At 52.8% G+C, this 17,074-nt stretch overlaps 1 protein-coding gene across 5 annotated transcripts in view; it reads right to left on the bottom strand.

Annotated features, from left to right (window-relative positions):
• The window catches only part of GNG7 (G protein subunit gamma 7), a 137,381-nt gene that overhangs the window by 22,324 nt on the left and 97,983 nt on the right, over positions 1-17,074 (bottom strand). For 3 of the 5 annotated variants that reach the window (XM_043466175.1, XM_043466172.1, XM_043466174.1), the window contains exon 3: positions 8,856-8,892. The exons of the other annotated variants lie outside the window; for them this stretch is intronic. The gene's annotated coding sequence lies outside the window, so the exon portion shown is untranslated. The remainder of the gene's footprint in view (positions 1-8,855; positions 8,893-17,074) is intronic. 5 annotated transcript variants of the gene reach the window in all.

The following is a 17,074-nucleotide window of genomic DNA, read 5'->3' on the forward strand; positions in this document are numbered from 1 at the left end:
ACAGAGGGCTGACAGTGCGGCTGGTGCGGGAGCAGAAGAAAGGGCCTTCTCTGTCCGCCCGGAGGATGACTGCAGTCATGTGAGCGTGTGCAAGCGGGCAACCCGTCTGGGCCAGCGTGCCGAGCGCCTGTGGCTAATGTCAGCCCTGTTCTTGGCTTCCTGGCACCCAGGAAATGCCGTCACCCTGGCCCTGGGAGGCTGCAGCTCGGATCCAAAGGGCAGGAGGCTGGGAGAGGGCAGGGCGGTGTTCCCACCTGAGCCTGGACAACTTCCTACACATCCTGCAAAGCCCCTTGAAGTGTCATCGCCCTCTGAGAAGCCCCTGGTCTACCATCCATGCACAAGGCTGACTGGAACCCTGTCCTGGGGTAGCCACAGCTCTGTGGATGCTCCTTGGCATTGCATTTCCCATGGCTGCTGTCACAAATCACCACAAATTTGCTGGCTTAAAACCACACACAGTGATTATCTCGTGGTTCTGGAGGTCAGGAGTTTGACTTGGGCCTCACGGAGCTAAATCTAGGCATGGGCAGGGCTGGTTCCTCTGGAGGCTCCAGGGGAGCACTGGCTCCCCGCTTTTCCAACTTCTACAGGCACCTCATCCCTGGCTCGCAGCCCTTCCCTCCACCCTCAGAGCCAGCAGCGCAGCATCTCCTCTCTGCCTCTGACCCTCCCCCTCCCTCTTATAAGGACCCTGTGATGACATTGGGCCTCCTGGGAGAATCCAGGATCGTCCCCATCTCAGGGGCCTTAAATAATCCCTCCTGCAAAGTTGCCTCTGCCCAATGAGGTGATGTGTCCACAGGTCCTGGGACCAGGACAGGGGCATCTTTGGGGGCTGTGGCTGGGAAGCTGGGCACCAGAGTGACGTCTGGACGAAAGGGACGGGTGGCTGCAGGGCAGGGCGTTCACCACGGGGGCTCTGTCCTGGAACTCACTCTTTCCTCGGGGCCAATCTCTCTGCTAGGACAGGCGTCCTCAGGATCAGGCCTCCAGGCCAGTGCACCTGGCCACACCTGACATCTGTAGTGGGCGCCACTCGAGGGCAGGTGCCCAGGAGGGCAGAGTGCAGATGGCCTTTCCTGGGCAGAGGCACTGCTGTGGATGGGCCTGGAGCTTGGGTACTGGGCTCCAGCTCTTTGCTCTGAGCCCTGGGTCGCTGGTCAACACCCATGGGACCAAAGGTGAAACAGCCCAGCCTCAGAATGACCAATGGTAACTAAGCACCTGTTACTCCACCTCTGATGTGGCTACAAAGTCCTGGAGCCAGACACCCCAAGGGAGACTCTCCCTAAGGGTTAGCTGTAGTCAGGGACATTTTTCTTTAAAAATTTTTTTTGTCTGCGCTGGGTCTTTGTCGCTATGTGGGCTTTCTCTAGTTGCGGTGAGTGGGGGCTACTCTCTAGTTGCAGCGTGCAGGCATCTCACCGAGGTGGCTTCTCTTGTTGCGGAGCACGGGCTTTAGAGCACGTGGGCGTCAGCAGCTGTGACGCCCGGTCTCGGCAGTGGTGCATGGGCCCAGCTGGCCCTTGGCAGGTGGAATCTTCCTGGACCAGGGATCAAACTTGTGTCCCCTGCATTGGCAGTCAGACTCCCAACCACGGGACCACCAGGGAAGTCCAGGGACATTTTTTATATTAAAAAGGCAGGGGGGAAACAGTGCAATTAGGCGCACAATTTTAGAGGCACGCCTGTGTGGGGAGCCAGACCCTAGAACAGGGGCTGCGGGCCATGTCTGGGAGGTCTGTGGTCTTCCCTCTGGGGGCTCCTGGCATCAAGGGGATTGGGGCCAGGGAGGCTGCTTCACACTCCACTGCGCCCCGGATGGCCCCTCGGAGAACGGCTGGTCTGTGTCAGTAGTGCCCAGTTGGGGTCTGGGGGAGACCCCTATACGAGTGGTCGAGGGGTGTGTCAGCTCAGGAGCCCCTTTCCTGTGAAATGAACACACGATTCTGGTCCATCGAGGAGCCCGGGTGGGCCGACATGGCTCCCGGGCACCTGCTCCAGGCAACACCACACGTCCTCTGTGTCCAGCTCCAAGGGGCCCCAGGTGCCTAGCAGACACGGGGGTCTGAGGTCAAAGCTCAGGCTGCCCTGCAGTAAGGCACAGCATCAGGCTGTCTGGACGGAACCCCTACTTGGGTGTTGACTCCTGTGTGTCTCATCTGGAAGCCTGACCTTCAAATACAGGACAGGGTGGCGGGGGATGAAGGGTGGCAGAAGGGCAGAGAAGCAGCAGTCTCAATCCAGACCGCAAGTCTCGGCCTTGACCAGGGTATAGTCTGGCTGTGTCCTCATCTAGGGACACTGTGGAACCTTCCAGAGAGGGCTACCCCTGCAGCTACCCCCGCTGACCATCTGCGGAGTGCTGAGCCCCCGTGACTGGGTGGGATTGCAGGAGCCGGGTGACCACAGGTGGGGTGGGAAGCAGGGGTGCGGAGACCAGTGCTGGGTCTGCAGAAACCCCCAGCGAGAGGGAGCTAATCGCAGCTTCCCAGTGGCCTCTGCTCCAAGACGAGGTTTTTGTGACCCGTGAGGAATTTCTAACAATGAGACTGAGTGTCTGGATCTGTTCACACTGACATCCTCTTTCTCGGCCGTCCAAATTCCATTACGCCTTTTCTCGTTAATGCAGAAACTTGGCCAAGCGCCGGGCTGCCTGGGAAGCGCCCAGGTCTCCTGTGGCCCTCGCTGGAAAGGGGAACTGTGCTACAGGGCTGGGTGCCCGGTTCTAGGAGTCTCTGCAGGGCTTAGGAGAGGCAGCTGGGGGCCCACTGGACTGGAAGTAGAAAGGGTGCATAGAATGCACGGGCTTGACCTGCGGGGCCCTCAGGGACTGGTGCAGGGGTGCTGGTGGCTGCTCAGACTTCTGCCCCTGCCCCTAGGGACATTCCTCGGTGGCCTGCTGAAGCAGGTGGCTGTGTTTAAGAAGCGCACTTGGCTGGGAGCAGTGGGGGTGAACTTCAGAAGCTGCTGGCAGCCCCTAGCGGACAGGCAGAAGGCACCCAGGACAGAGCCCTACAGCCACAGCAAATTCTGCCAACACCCCTAGGGACCCTGGAGCAGACTCTCCCCCAGCCAAGCCTCTGTGTGAGAGTGCAGCCTGGCTGACACCTGGCTGGTGGCCTGCTCTGACCCCAGGTAGAGGACCCAGTGAGGCTGTACCTAGAGCCCTGACTCACGTGGGACGAGTGGGTGGAACTTGGGGGTATTTGTTATGCAGCATCACTGACTAACACATCAGAGGACCTGCAGAGAGGACCCAGGCCAAAGGAGACAGAACAGGATATGGCCTAAGGTCATCTGTTGAGGTTCCCTCATTTTCCCCTACATTGTCACGTCAGTTGGACCTGCCGCTCCTGAATTCATCTATATGACTGTAAAAATAATATAAATAGAAAATATAACACTGGGAATTCCCTGGTGGTCCAGTGGTTGGGACTTGGTGCTTCCAATGCAGGGGGCCTGAGTTATATACCTGGTCGGGGAACTAAGATCCTGCAAGCTGCATGGCTTGTCCCTCACTCCCCCAAAATAAAGTACCATTAAAAAAAAAAAGAAACCATAACATGAGTGTCAAAGAAATAAGGACTCCCTCCTGGTCCCAAGGTCTTTGACTAAAATGACCGCTCTAGGAAGGTCCAGCTGTGTATCCTGCTTTGAAAAGCCAGCCCCCAGTCTCCCCTGACAGTAGGGGAGTGACAGAGTGATGGTGGGGAGGGGAGAGCCCGGCACGGCCGGGAAAAGATGATCGAGGTTTGCACTGCTCCTTGGCAGGCGGGAATCTTAGTTCCCAGACCAGGGATTGAACCCGTGCCCCCTGCACTGAGAGCAGAGTCTCAGCCACCGGACCACCAGGGAAGTCCTCTTCTTGCACTTTTTAAAGCAAATCACCTGGAACCCCACCCCTAGCCCTCCAACATCTCCTCCCTCCAGCACTCACTGCACGTGCCCAGCGGGTCTCGCTTGCACCCGGGTGGGTCCCACACAGGGCACTGTGGGGACGGCGACCCCACCCCACCATCCACTTGCTGGGGCAGAGGCTGGCGGGACTAGGATTCTGTCCCTGTGTTTCACCACTCACACCTCCCCAGCGTCTGTCCCCACTACCCCAGCCACGAGATGCTGGGAACACGGGGAAGAAAACCAACCTCTGTGATTCAACTGCTCTGACAGCCCTGCAGCACGCACACTGCAGTGCTTCCTCCTCTTTTCCCTTTCAGCAGCTTTGCCGAGACATAGAGTCAGAAAACAAACAGTTCACCACTGAAAGTGTTCACTCATTCAATAGTTTTTTGATATATTATGTTACTAGATTTAAAAAATTACAAAAATATATCTATATGATATAACATTTGTCATTTTAACCATTTTAAGCACAACCTTCACTGGCATTTAGTGCATTGATATTATTGTGCTGCTATCACCACTATCTAATTCCAGAACATTCCACCATCTCTCCCAAAAGAAGTCCTGTCCCCATCAGCAGTTACCCCCATCCCCACCCCTGGCCCCTTACAACCAGGAACCCACTCTCTGTGTCTGTGGATCTGCCTGTTCCAAACGTTTCCCATCAGTGGAGTCACACCCTGTGTGTCCTTCTGTGTCTGCTTCTCTCACTGATCATCGTTTTGTCAGGGTCCGTCCTCGTGGTAGCGAGTGTCAGCGTATCTCTCTTTCGCGTGGCTAAGCCATGCTCCCATCTGTGAAGGGATACGGTGTGTGTGTCCATCATTAACTGCTGGACAGTGGGGCTGGGTCCACCACTGGCTGAGGGGAATTTTGCTGCAGCGGACATTTCTGAACAAGCATCTGTTTGAGTGTGTGGCTTTTCAGAGCTGGCCTCCTCAGCTCACCTCACTGAACTCCCACTGCTGGCCCTGCCCTGATGCTCAGAGAAAGTGGTGATGGCCCCACAGGATTCAGGGGGGTCCCACCCAAGTGGGCAAGGGGCCTGGAAGACTGTGATGGTTCATTTTATGTGTCAGTTTGGCTGGGCCATAGACGCGGGTTTGATCCCTGGGTTGGGATGGTCCCCTGGAGAAGGAAATGGCAACCTACTCCAGTATTCTTGCCTGAAGAATCTCAAGGACAGACGAGAATGCAGGCTACAGTTCATGGGGTCTCAAAAAGTAGGACACAACCGAAGTGACTTAGCACACACTCATGCATGGGCTGCCCAGATATTTTTGGAGACTTTTTAAAAACCATTTTCATTGCATTACCCAACCAAAAAAAATCTGATAATTCTAGTCTTTGTACAGCAGGAACCTGGTCAAATGTCATCTTGCTGTTTTTTAGAGAAAAGTTGGCACAGCCCTAATTCTCCCAAACCCAACACTTAGAAGAACTGTGCTCACTTTGTCTTTGAATTAAAGAACTCAATACAGGGGTTCCCTGGTGGTGCAGTGGTTAAGAATCTGCCTGCTAAGGGAAACTAAGCTGGTGGGCCACAATTACTGGAGCCCATGTGCCTAGAGTCAGTGCTCTGCAACAACAGAAGCCACTGCAATGAGAATCTCGCGTAGCGCAACTAGAGAGTAGTCCCCATTCACCACAACTAGAGAAAGCCCACACGATGCAGCAAGGAAATCCCAGCACAGACAGATAAAAAAGAATTCAGTACAATCCAACCAAGCAGAATTCCATCTCCTCAGAATGCATTACCAATTCAAACCTGTTGGGTGGGAGGGTGGGAGGAACCCTGGGCTGGTGGTCAATAGACCTGGTGCCAAGTTGTGACATTGTTATTAAAAAACTAAAAGAAAAAAGGGGAAGGACTTTTCTGGTGGTCCAGTGGCTAAGACCCCTGAGCTCCCAATGCAGAGGGGCTGGGTTTGATCCCTGGTCGGGGAACTAGATCCCACATGCTGCAACTATGGCCCAGTGCAGTCAAGTAAATATGTATTAAAAAAGAGAGAGAGCGCGATTTTTTATGGCTAATTTTAAGTCAGTTTGGCTGGGCCATGGGATGTCCAGGTATATATGTGGTTAGACATTCTTCTGGATGCTTCTGTGAGGGTGTTTCTGGGTGAGACTGCCACTTAAACTGGTCGAAAGTAAAAGTGTTAGTCTCTCAGTCGTGTCCAACTCGTTGCAACAACTATAGCCCAACAGGCTCCTCTGTCCATGGGATTCTTCAGGCAAGAATACTGAAGTGGGTTGCCATTTCCTCCTCCAGGGGATCTTCTCGACCCAGTGATTGAACACACCTCTCCTGCATTGACAAGTGGATTCTTTACCGTCTGAGCCACCAGGGAAGCTCTTAAACTGGTGGATGCTGAGTCAAATGGATTACTCCCTAGGATGTGGGAGGTGGCAGGGGAGCTTTTCTACTGACAGGAAGGCCTGAACAGAACAAATACCAGGCCTCTCCTGAGCAGGGGGGAACCCTCCAGGGATGGCCTTTGGCATTGGCTCTCTTGGGTCTCCACTCTGTGGCCTCCAAAATCAATTCCTGAAAATAATTCTGTATTCACACACTGTTGGTTCTGTTTCTTGGAGAACCCTGAGTAATATGGGCCGCCAGGTACCTTGTGGGTGGAGAGAAAGGAGCTTGAACCCTGGCCTCATAGTCCACCAGCCCTGGGTCTCACTGAGTCTGATGCCTCAGTTTCCCTACCTAGAAATGGGGACAAGGAAACCTGCTCCCCCAGGTTCCTACCAGAATGAAATGGGACCAAGCAGCCGGGCCTGGCCCGGAGGAGGCACTTGAGAAACACCAGCCGGATTGTGAGCGGGGTCTGCAGTAGGAGGGGAGGAGCTGTCAGCAGGGGCTGGCCAGGTGCCTGCGAGCAGGGCCAGGGCCTGGGTGGAGCCGGCTGACGTCACGGCTGTAGCTCGGTGTCCTGCCGGCTGACAGGTGCGGCAGGGCAGGGACCTAATCCCCCAGCACGAGGCCACGTGGCTGCAGCCCCCGCTCTCCTGACACCTGAGCCTGGCAGCCACGGCTCTGCTGTGATTCCAGACACGTGTGTGTCCTGGGGGACCAGGTGCACCTGAGGTCTGGACTCCCTGTCAGGAAAAGGGGCCACGGACCCGTGCTCTGCTGATGGACAATGTGAAAAGATCAAGACAAGGGGGCCGGTGACCCTCGTTTCAGAGCACTGTCTTCATCATCACAGTTCCCATCGGCCAGACTGTGCTGACGACAGCAGGGTGCCTGCCTTGGGCACGGAATCTGAGGGAAATAGGAAACTCAGTCATCGCGATCAGTATCTTCATGTGATAATTTTTAAGAAGTCAAAATGAATGCAAAATATCCACAAGGAATCAAATGTCAAGATTTTCTTTAGAACTTCCCTGGTGGCCCAGTGGTAAAGAATCCACCTGCCAATGCAGGGGACACAGGTTTGATTCCCAGTCTGGGGAGATCCCACGCGCCGTGGAGCAGCTAAGCCTGTACTACTGAGCCCATGATTTAGAACCTGGGAGCCACAACTACTGAAGCCTGTGCACCTAAGTGCCCATGCTCCACAACAAGAGAAGCGGTGGCAATGAGAAGTCTGCACATCGCTCGAAGAATGCAACTATAGAGAAAGGCCCCATGCAGCAATGAAGACCCAGCGTGACCAAAAATAAACAAATAAATAGATGAATAAATCTTAAAAATTAAAAAAATTCATTCATTAGAGACAGGATCTGATAGGGCTGGAGTTAGCTTGAAACAATTCCCTCTTTAATTGAAATTTTAATCTCAGGACTTCCCTGGTGGTCCAGAGGTTAGGGTCCCTGCATTTCCAGTGGTCAGGGAACTAAGATCCCACATGCTGCATGGCTTGGCAAAAAAAAAAAAAAAGGCTCAGAGAGGAAGCAGAGAAGCCGGGTCCAGAGTGAAGCCCCCCCACCTCAATCCAGCCCTCCCAGCCCTCCCACTGCGTCTTCAGCAAGCCCTGCAAAAGGTCCCAAGAGAACCCCATTTGAGCCACACCACCATCAAAATCCTTCACCAAGAGAGGTGCTGCGATGCCTTTCCTTCCTAAGCAGCCACGGAACCTGTGGAAATTAACTCACACGCTCTTAGATAACCAACGGGGCCATGGAGAAACCACGGGGGCAGGCGGAAAATGCTCAGTGTGAAAATGAGACCTGCTGAAACCTGTGGGATGAGGGTGTGGGAGGAAAAGTGCCAGATGCAGACGGCACGTCAGGGAAGTTCCCAGATCCATGACCCGATTGGACACCTGGAGGAACAGGGACCAGAAGGGCCAGCGAAACCCCAGGCCCGCAGGGGGAAGGAAGTGACACAGCCTGAGATAAACGACATAGCCGAGAGAAACGAGAAGGGAGCCAGAGAAACCGAAACTGGTGATTTGACAAGGGGGGGCCACCCTGACAGGCGTTCAGCCAGACTGATGAGGAGAAAGTCGGGGGAAGATGCCAGGGACCAGAGGGTGGTGTGCCTGCTGGACTCCTGGACCTGGGAAGGGCTGTAGGAGGGGAGGGTTGTAGGAGGATGCTGCGGATGGAGGGAGAGAGGTAAGCTGTAGATTAGGTAATCTACACAAAAGGGACTGAGTTCCTGGAAAGACCCATGTTTCCAGCCTGCTGGTTGGAGGCCCTTCGACGCCCGGTTTCCTATTGACAGCTGCCCTCCCTTCATCTCGACACGAGCACGCCTGGGAAGTCACAGCATGTTATTTCCGCTGCAGGGAGATGAAAGGGACCTGCCCAGACACGGCAGAGGCGGGCCTGGGATTTGAACTCGGGTTTCCTGGCGGGCAGCCCAGGGCTCTGTTCCCGGTGACACAATCCCCAGTGTGTCATGTGCGCACCAAATATTCCCACTTGTTTGTTCCTTTTTTTTGAAAAACAAGGGATTCCAAGCCTGTGAAGTAAGAGAAAACGCGACATACCTTTTTCAGTTTTTCCAAGAAGCAGCACTGCTTTACCCTGTTTAGAAAGACAGAGAGAGGAAAAAAAAAATCCTGGTTAAATATTTTTAACATAATTATCTCCAGCTCTTCTCAGAGAAATACTTGGCTGTCACTGAAAATGTGGCATTTGATGCGGAAACAGGCCGTGTCCTCCAGAGAAAGGGGGGTTATTTCTGGAGAAACCACTTCATTCTCTCTTTTTTAAAAATATTCTTATCTATTTGGCTGTGCCAGGTCTTAGTTGTTGCATGTGGTATCTAGTTCCCTGACCAGGGATTGAACCCAGGTTCCCTGCACTGGGAGCGTAGTGTCCTACCCACTGGACCACCAGGGAAGTCCCCTCCACTTCGTTCTTTATAACCAATCCATGCAGGACACACAGTGGTGTTTCTCTGGGGGTGGGGGAGGGGCATCGAGTTTTCTTCTGGAAATTGTACTATTCCATTTTGGGACACAGGGACCCCAAGCCTTGATATGGAACCCAGCCTTGACACGTGTCAGGCTTGGGGTTTTTCCATGTCTGGTTTTTGGCTTTGATGGAAGCCACGTGCCAGGGTGAAAAAAAGGGAGAGGTGGAAAATGCAATCTGGGGGCAAAGCAATTAACCTCGGGGTGGAAGAGGTGACAGGTATATGGGGGCAGGAAGCCGAGGGATCTGAAGCTGGCCGCCCCAGGCCGAGAGGTCACCCTGAAAGAAAGGAAGTCTCTGTGAGTGAACCCCGGGGGTGGGGTGGGTGCCGGTGCTTTAGAGCCATCCTTCTCCAGAGGCTGGGAACCCTGCTCCGACTGGAACCCTGGACGGAGCCAAGCCTCTGTCTGATGACTGGTGTGCATGGCACGAGGGGCTCCAGGGCAGCCACATCCAGCTGTCAGGGTGACCCAGAGGCTGAATGCCAGCCTCCACCCTGCTCCCCACGCTGCACCCGCTTCCCTGAGAACAGACCACCCGGGGAGTCACCCGCCAAGGCCAGGGGGAGAGGCAAGCAGTCACCTGTCCCCTCCACACACAGCTGGTACCAACCTCCCATGGGAGGAGGAGGAGGCTGTGGGCTATGGAGACCCGTCCCCTTCGGCCACACAGGTACCTCAGCTTGGGCTCCCCGGGGACCCCTGCAGCTGCCAGGCCACTGACTACACATCACAAGCCAGCAGCTAGGGACCTCTCTGGTGGTCCAGTGGCTAAGGCTCTGCACTCCCAATGCAGGGGGCCCGGGTTTGATCCCTGGTAGGGAAACTAGATCTCACATGCTGCAACTAAGAGTTCACCAGCTGCAATGAAGACTGACGATCCTGTGAGCTGTAACTAAGACCTGGTGCAGCCGAATAAATAAATTTAAAAAAAAGAAGAGGAAAGAAACTGAAAAGCCAGCAGCTAGCCCACTCTTGAGTTCTAGGGAGGCCCGCCCTGGGGAAGCCAACAGAAGCCCCTGCCCCCTGCTCAGCATAGGCCAGGCATCCAGAGATGCAGGCTGGCCTCGGGCGAGGCTGTTTCCCCCTGGCTCCGAAGGTCCCCTGTGGTTTCCAAGAGCCGGCCCCTCTTTCTGCAAACATTAGCTCTTTCCACAAACTAACGGTGTTTTTTTCCACCTACACAAAGGGACGCGCCGCTGCTGCCATTCCTGGGCCAGGGTGAGTCTTTCTCAGTGGCCCAGGCCCAGGAGGCTGGCATAAGAGGCCACCGGGGAGACCCAGCTGGGTCTCAGCCTCAGGAAGGAGGGGGCTGGAGCAGCTTTCTATAAAGCAGGGGTTCCGCCCTTGGCACTGCTGACATCGGAGTCTGTCCCTGGCGTTGTGGGCCGTGGAGCAGCATCCCTGGCCCCCACCCACTCAACACCAGAAGCCAACCACAGTCATCCCCAGACATGGCCCCGTGTCCTCTGGGGGCAGAATCACCCCCAGGTGAGACCTCTGCCTTGAGGAAGTGCTGGGTGAGACACAGACATAGAGGGAGACACCTGGCAGGAAGAGTGCTTGCCTGGATTCAGGGAGGTGGAGGGAGGTGTCCCCAACTCCTGCTAAAGGTCAGCACTGGGCTCTCCCGTGGCCTGTGGGGTGGGGAGACACACCACTGCTGGGCTGAGTATGTTGAGGCATTGGGATTCCAGGGTGCAGAGGTGGCCCCTTACCACCAACCCATGCTCCCCTCGAGGGCTGGGACCCTGATAGCCTGCCCTGGGAACAGGGCAAGGTCTTGATACCTGCGGACTCTGTGCTTGGGAATCCACCTACAGGCTAGAAGGTATCTGTAACCCCCATATTGATACTCGGGGGTGGGGTGTGCAGTCATTCGAGGACAGAGGCAGAGCAGTGAAACAATTTGAGTCAACAAGAAGCATTTTCCCATCTGCGGTGGAACCAGGCAGTAACCAGGGCCCTTTTCCACCATTCAGGGCCACGTTTTTGGCTTTTGGGGGTTTTTGGGGGTGATTTTGTATCTAATGCCCCCAAGCATAAAGCTGAAGAGCTGGCTAGGATCCAAGTGCAGCAGGGCAGTGAGGTGTTCACGGAGACAAAAAGTGTATCAAACGAGCTTCGTTCAGGCAAGGGTCACAGCCCCCGCAGTGACTTAATCAAAGAACTGGTATCAGATCGGGTGTCTCTAAACAGAAGCGCACGTCACACGAGGCTGAGTGGGGATTGGTCCGTGACAACAAGGCGACAGAGGCTCTTGGGAGCCTGGCCCCGAGTGTCCCCAGGAGCGGCGTGCAGGGTTCACTAATCAGTGTTTGTGGCAACTGTTTGGCCCAGAACTGCTGCCAATGATGATAATCTACTGTTTCCATGTTTTCTCTTCTTTATGACCACAGAGGGAACACAACGTCATGTTCCCAAATCGAGAGATTCGGTAAAGTCACAAAGATCATCCATAATCCTGTCGCCTTGATTTTTTAAAAAACATATACACATATCTATCCATTTTTACAAATTCAGGTCCTTTATACTATTTGATTACCTGTCTTTTAAAACTTTTCTTAATTTGCTTAATATCACATTGTGAGGGAACCATTACAGTTAGTGCCCACCCCCCCCATCTCTTCAGACTTTTAAAGATGCGAATGTTAGGCTTCCCTGACAGTCCGTGGGTGAGAATCTGCCCGCCAGTGCAGGAGACACGGGTTCAATCCCTGGTCTGGGAAGCAACTACATGCTGAGAAGCAACTAAACCTGTGCACCACAATTACGGAAGCCTTCATGCACTAGAGCCCGTGCACCACAAGAGAAGCCCCTGCAGTGAGAAACCCTCTCACCCTAACTAGGGAGTAGCCACCGCTTGCCACAACTAGAGGAAAGCCCAAGTGTGGCAACAAAGACCCAGCTCAGCCAGAAATAAATAAGTAAAAAACAAACAAACAAAAAAGATTCAAACTTGTGTTCATATGTGCAACCATATAAGCTAATTCACCTGGCTGGCATCATCTGTAAAAGTTGCATACTAGGCTAACTTTGTTGGACTTAACGAAAAAATGGGACTTACGAATGTGCTTTTGGAAGGGAACTCATTCATGCGTGGGGACTTATTGTATTTTCCCATGCCATCACAAATTCTTCTAACACTTGATTTGGGGATGATTTTAGATGGAAAGAAAAGGGACAAAAACAGCACAGAGAATTTGCATCTGCCCTCAGCCAGCTCTTCCTAAGGCTGCCATCTCGCCAAAATGAAGAAATGAACACAGGCACCTTACTCTAAATTCAACTCCAGGCTTTATCTGGATTTCGCTGTTCCCCTCGGCCCTCCAAACAATATCTGTTCTGTTTCGGGGTCCCATCTATAAAACTAATGCTATGTTTAGAAACAGGATCTTTTTAGATGTACCATAATTTATACGATTAGTAGTAGTCCCTTGAACAGCAAGGACATCAAATCTATCAATCCTAAAAGGAAATCAACCCTGAATATTCACTGGAATGAATTCACTGATGCTGAAGCTGAAACTCCAATACTTGGCCACCTGACTCAAAGAATCGACTCATTGGAAAAGATCCTGATGCTGCGAAAGGTTGAGGGCAGGAAAGAAGCGGGCAACAGAGGATGAGATGGTTGGATGGCGTCACTGATTCAATGGACATGAGTTTGAGCAAACTCAGGGAGATAGTGGAGGACAAGGAAGCCTGGCGTGCTTCAGTCCATGACAGTTGAACACAACTTAATGACTGAACAAGTATGATGTATACATATTGTTGCCCATTATTGGATGTTAAGGTTGCTTATTGTTCTTTTCTAAAATATTAATTAATTAATTTTATTTGGCTATGCCAGGCCTTAATTGTGAAACTTGGGATCATCTGTCGTCATTGTGGTATATGGGATCTTTAGTCGTGGCATTCAAACTCTTAGTTCTGCCATGTAGGATATAGTTCCCTGACCAGGGGTCAAACCCGGGCCCCCTGCATTGGGAGCACAGGGTCTTAGCCACTGGACCACCAAGGAAGTCCCATGGATATTTAGGTTGTTTCTGATTCTTTCCTTTACTTAAATCATTATACCACAAAAATCAAATGCACATGAAACAAATATCCTAGAATACAAAATTCTGTGTACACCTGTCTTTCCCTCCCCCTCGAGGATGAATTCTTAAGAGTTAACTCTGAGTTTAAGGGCTTCCCTCATGGTGCAGTTGGTAAATAATTCTCCTGCAATGCAGGAGACCCTGGTTTGATTCCTGGGTGGGGAAGATTCCCTGGAGAAGGGACAGGCTACCCACTCCAGTATTCTTGGGCTTCCTTGTGGCTCAGCTGGTAAAGAATCTGCCTGCAATGTGAGAGATCTGGGTTCAATCCCTGGGTTGGGGCGATCCCCTGGAGAAAGGAAAGGCTACCGACTCCAGTATTCTGGCCTGGGGAATTCGCAGAGTTGGACATGACTGAGCGACTTTCACTGAGTTTAAAGGTATAGAGGACTTGATCAACTACCGCTTGGCCTTCAAAAAGATGGCAAAACGGTGCCAGCAGGGCCACCAGGCTGCTCACTCACCCACTGCCTCAGCAGGCCTGGGCACCAAGCTATTTTCTCAGATTCAGACACCTGTTATTTTCTCACACTCTTTTTTTTTTTTTTTTGGCTGTGAGACATGTGTAGGATGTTAGTTCCCCGATCAGGGATTGAACCCTGGCCCTCAGCAATGAAAGCTCGGAGTCCTAACCACTGGACCACCAGGGAAGTCCCGCTACACCCTTTTATTAACATAGGACATGCCAACAGGAGAGTGTACAGATGGCTCATGTATAGACCATGCATTTAAAAAATGTGTGCACCTGGGTCACCATCACCTGCATCAAGACAGAACATTTCCGGGACCCCCAAAGGCATTCCAGGGCCTCCTCCCCAAGGGAATCACTATTCTGATGGAATTACTTTTTATTCTTCTTATCATCATCCTGACTTTTACTTCTGAAGGTGGGAAAGAGGGTACAGATTCTGACCACAGGATGGGCCCATTTCGGTGAGAGGAACCTAGAAGGTTTTAGAAGACAGAGAGCCAGCATCTGCTCAGAGAGGGAGAGGAGTCCGTCTCTCTGGCCCAACTGAGGTGCAGGGAGGGGATTTTGAGCAAGCTCTGGCCCTGGCTCTGGGCACTTGTCTGGACATCAGTTCTCTGCTTCTCTGAATCCTAAAGCCCCATCTGTAACATGATGACCCACGACATTACTCTCAGGGTCAAGGTGAGGATGAAACAAGACAAACACAGTGCCCATTGAGGCGGGAAGTACGGATCTAATGATAAAAATAACACAGTGGATGTGACACACAATACACAGGCACGCCTCATTTTATTTCACTTCATGGATATAGAGTTTTTGTTTTGTTTTTTACAAATTGCATGTCTGTGGCAACATGTTCCCGCAAGGAATAAAGAGTGTGCTGCTTTGCCCTGAGTCCAAGGAAGTGGGGGTGGAGATGGAATCTCCTCCTGGTAAGGAAGCTGTGGAAACTGTTGAAATGACAACAAATGACAGAAGGCAGGACACAAACTTAGTTGATAAGGAGCTTGAGAGGATCAAGTCCAACTGTGAAGAAAGTTCTCCTGTGGGTAAAATGCCATCGAAGGGCACTGGACATGACGGAGAAACCATTCATAAGAGGAAGAGGCCATCAATTCTGCAGACTTCATTGTTGTCTTATTTTAAGAAACTGCCACGCCCCCCTCCCCCTGGCCACAACATGGAGGCAGGACCCTCCACCAGCAAAAATATTACAACTGGCTGAAGGCTCAAGATGATGGCTAGAGGCTTTTGGTTTTTTTTTTAAGCAACAAAGTATTTTTTATCTAAACCCGAATAGTGAGAAGTAGGAGCTGTGGCTCTGGGATCAAGGGCAGAGTGGCCTGGGTCAGTGGGAAGGCCTTGGGTCCTAGGCTGGCGTGGGTACAGCTGGGGAGGCCCGGCTTCTGGATCCCTACTGATATGATCCTCGCTTCCTGGATGGTGGAGCCTCGATGGGGGAGGGGCTGGGCTGGGGTCATAGGGTATTGGGGTGAGACGGTCATACTCATTGAGTGTTTACTCTGGGTCAGAAACTAAATTTCCCTTCTTTCTCCTGAGAAAGGTGTTGTGGCTGCTTTGCAGACCCAACCTACAGGGTCCCTGATGTTTTGGGAGACACAGGCTGCTCCCTGGTTCAGTAGTGAGACAGGGAGGAAAATTCCAGAAAGCTTGGCTCCTTGACTGTGCATTTTCATTAGCATGGCCTTGCTAGTCGGATATGACTGAGGCGACTTAGCAGCAGCAGCAGCAGCTGTATATGCAGGAGTGGAGGGAGATGGTCACACACGTGTGTGTGTGTGTGTGTGTGTGTGTGTGTGTGTGTGTGTGTGCAGTTGGAGGAGTGGGTCACTAGGGCAGGGGGTCTTCTCCAGCGCAGCTCTGCCCCCTATGGGACATCTGTGGTCATCAGGACTGGAGGGCTCCTGGCGTCGAGTGGGTGGGGGCCAGGGATGCTGCTCCACACCCTACAGCCCCTAGGACGGCTCCCCCAGAGGATGAGTGGCTGAGGTCAGCATGCCCAGATACAGGAGATGGATGGGGGGTGGTGGACCCAGTCCCAGTCTCCACACAACCTCCTCCTGGCCTGGGATTCTGGTCTCCACCTCTGGGACCCTTTGCCTAAAGCTCTCATCCTGGCTGTTCTCAGCTTAGCTGCTCAACCTCCAAAGGCCTCTCCTGCTGCTGCTAAGTCACTTCAGTCGTGTCCGACTCTGTGCGACCCCATAGACAGCAGCCCACCAGGCTCCCCCGTCCCTGGGATTCTCCAGGCAAGAACACTGGAGTGGGTTGCCACTTCCTTCTCCAATGCATGAAAGTGAAAAGTGAAAGTGAAGTTGGCCAGTCATGTCCGACCCTTAGCGACCCCAGGGACTGCAGCCTACCAGGTTCCTCCGTCCATGGGATTTTCCAGGCAAGAGTACTGGAGTGGGTTGCCACTGCCTTCTCCAAAGGGCCTCTCCTAGAAGGCTTAAAAAATATATCACCTGCTTTCTTTTTTTTTTTTTTTAGTCTCAGAGATGCCCAAGAGCACAGCGTCCAGCGGAGGAAGCTGCCCTGGCAGGGAAAGAAACCGGAAGTGCTTCTCACAGATTTTCACCAACTCTTCTGGGGAGAGAGGAGGGTAATCCCCTTCCTCGGGCACTTCTCTTAGAAGTTTCTCTGCATTCTACTTCTTAGAATGAAACTGGGCTCCAGGGTGAGCACTCATGCCCTCCACCCGCTCGGGGCTTTGCAGCAAAACTCCAGCGATTCAGAAGGTTCACAGACTCTGACTCCCCGGCGCTGCCGCTACCACCTGCCCTCAGCCTGTCTTCTGCCCAACAGGGGGCCAGCTCCTTACGGCTGCAGGGGACACACCTACAGCTGGTGCTGAAATTAACAAATAAACTATATATATATATATATTTTTTTTCTTTTCTTTTCTTTTCAGTTGAAAGCTATCCTTCAGTATTTATGACAGGGTCTCTTCCCCTCAGCTCTGCTGACATCGGAGTTGGCTCATCCTCTGTTGGGGGCGCTGTCCTGGGCACTGTGAGGGGATTTGCAGCATCCCTGGCCCCTCCCCCTTGATGCCAGGAGCAGCTCCCTCTGGAGTCATGACAACCCTAGATGTCTCCTGACATGGGTCAGTGTCCCCTGGGGGGCAGAGTTGCCTCCACCTCTGTTCCACTGAGAATACCTTGTTGTTGTTTAGCCGCTAAATCATGTCTGAC

This window comes from Cervus canadensis, chromosome 4 (genome assembly GCF_019320065.1).
Source record: "Cervus canadensis isolate Bull #8, Minnesota chromosome 4, ASM1932006v1, whole genome shotgun sequence".
Lineage (NCBI taxonomy): Eukaryota > Metazoa > Chordata > Mammalia > Artiodactyla > Cervidae > Cervus > Cervus canadensis.